The sequence below is a fragment of the Talpa occidentalis genome, unplaced genomic scaffold, assembly GCF_014898055.3.
Source record: "Talpa occidentalis isolate TD23 unplaced genomic scaffold, MPIMG_talOcc4v2.1 talOcc4.5, whole genome shotgun sequence".
NCBI lineage: Eukaryota > Metazoa > Chordata > Mammalia > Eulipotyphla > Talpidae > Talpa > Talpa occidentalis.
In genome coordinates this window covers 114,342,795-114,344,982 of record NW_023604861.1, presented here as the reverse complement: position 1 = coordinate 114,344,982, position 2,188 = coordinate 114,342,795, and the positions used below count along the sequence as shown (strand labels likewise).

Genomic DNA, 2,188 nt, shown 5'->3' with positions numbered 1-2,188 from the left:
TCGGACCACGCCTGGTCGGGGCACTCCCCGGCCGCTCCATCAGGGGGCGCGGGGTATACCCGCTTCCCGCCCCTGCCGGGGGTGGCCGCCGCTCTGGCCGCGCCGCGGGGCCAGCAGGAGGGTCCTCCGGCCACCTGGCCGCGCGGGGCAGCGGGACCCGGAAGGAGCGGCCGCACGCGCACTCCGCGGCCGCCCCGCTCGGCCGCCCCGCTCGGCCCCACCCCTCGGCCCGCGTCAGCGCCGCGCCGAGGCGCGCCCGCTCGGGTCGGCCTGCGGCTCGCGGGGCTCTTCCCCGGGAGGCGAAGCCCCCCTGAGGGCGCGGCGGTGCTCTCAGGCCGCAGGGCCCGGGGCTCCTCCTCCAGCGTCGCCCGGGGAGGCGGGCTTTGAATTTTTGAGGACCCGAAGGCCCGCCGTCTCACGGCCGGGCGTACCGGCCCCTTCTTGGGGGACCCTCGCGGGGTTTCCCGGCTCAGTTCCCAAGCGGGAAGCGGCGGGGGCCCGGGGGCTCGGGTTCATTCCCTCCGAGCGTCTCGCCGCGGGTGCGCATGCTCTGCGGAGCCCCGCATCCGTCCCGAGTGAACCCTGATAGAGCCATCGCGAGGCGGGCTAAGCGGAGCTCCAGTGGCGCAATCGGTTAGCGCGCGGTACTTATACAGCAGTACATGCAGAGCAATGCCGAGGTTGTGAGTTCGAGCCTCACCTGGAGCACGACCCTTTTGGAGACCCGCCGTCCCCTTTTATCTTCTTAACCAAAGAAACACGTTAGTTAGTCTGTCTTTAGCCTTTCTCAGTTCCTGTCTGACTCCTCCGCCTGCACGACCCGCTGGGCAGCAGGCGCACACCCGCCAAACTCCTTGTCACGGCGCGCCCGCCAGAACCCGAACCCGAATATTTGAGGGGGCTCCTTTAAGCACTCAGCCCCGGGTGTGTGTGCAGACGGGGGCCTTGGGGCGCCCGACGCCCCAAGATGGGTGTGTGGGCCTTGCCTGGGCAGCAGGATGGGAAATTTCCGATGCGCCTCTCTACTGGGCGTGCCCGAGCTCCCGGCACAGGAACGAGGCCGGGGGTGCGGGCTGCTGGTCGCAGCGCAGTCTCGGGAGAACCCCGGGACTGGGGTTCTCCACCGCTCCCAGGACTGGGGCCGGAGGCCCAGCATGGGGGCGCAGGTGGAGCAGCTCCTTCCGTACCCCTGATTAGTATAACTTCGGTGGTCGTTAGCCCTTGTTCCTAATTGCAGACACCTACCTAGAGCGCAGGCCCTTCACCTTTCTCAGACTCCCAGGCCTCCCCGGACCGATCTGCAGTTTGGGAATGTACCGGGGGGTTCCTCGCTCCCCAGTTTGGGTCCCTTCTCCCCAGTTTCAATTTGCGATGGTGGAATTAGCTGGCAGGCCAGAAAGCAGGGGTTTCCTAGAGATTCGGGAGGGTGGGTGATCTTTCATGCATGCCACAAAATCCTGAGTTCTGAGGTCCACCAGGGGCGGGAAATCTGGCTTGCCCCGCATGGCTGGTTGGTTTGGGGAGCTAGTCCTGGAATAATCTTTGCCAAGGGGTGAGTGCCCAGCCTCCCCCCCTCGCCCCCCCCCCCCAGCCCAAGAAGTTGTGGGTAAAGCAGGGAACACGTTCAGCTGGGTGAGAGGCCTCCCTAATGGATTCTCCCAAAAGAGTGGTTTCAGCTGTTTTTATGGACATGCTAGTACTTCAGTTAAATTCTGGGAAGGAGGAGTGGCAGAAGCAAGACCGAGAAAGCTCAGTCCGGGATTCAGAACCGGGAGCCTCAAGCCAGCTGCAATGTGACAAAGCTTGGATCTCCCTTAAGCCAGCGGCCGGTTCCTTAGAGCCTCCCCAGGAAAGGGTGGTGAGTCTTCCTCTAGAAATCTAGGCCAGAAGACAAATGTAATATTCACCCATTACTTTAAAGGTTTGCTTAAGTTTTTAAGAAAACAGCTTTATTGAGATATAACTCACATACCATACAATTTGCCCATGTGAAGTGTGCAAGTCAGTGGATTTCAGTAGATTGCAGATAGGTGCTTCCTTGCCACAGAAATTTGAGAACATTTTCATCACCTCAGTAAGAAATTCTGTATTTAGCTGTCACGCCTTCAGTCCCCTACCCATCCTTAAACTGCTGCTAATCTAGTTTGTGTCTCTAAACTCTTCCAGGTTTTCAGATGAAGTTACATAG

The 2,188-nt window shown here is 61.2% G+C and overlaps 1 non-coding gene across 1 annotated transcript; it reads left to right on the top strand.

Annotated features, from left to right (window-relative positions):
- Nucleotides 1-615: 615 nt before the first annotated feature.
- On the top strand, nucleotides 616-708 carry TRNAI-UAU (transfer RNA isoleucine (anticodon UAU)). Its single transcript is given in 2 exon segments — nucleotides 616-653; nucleotides 673-708. It is a non-coding gene; the product is annotated as a tRNA-Ile (tRNA).
- Nucleotides 709-2,188: the final 1,480 nt, after the last annotated feature.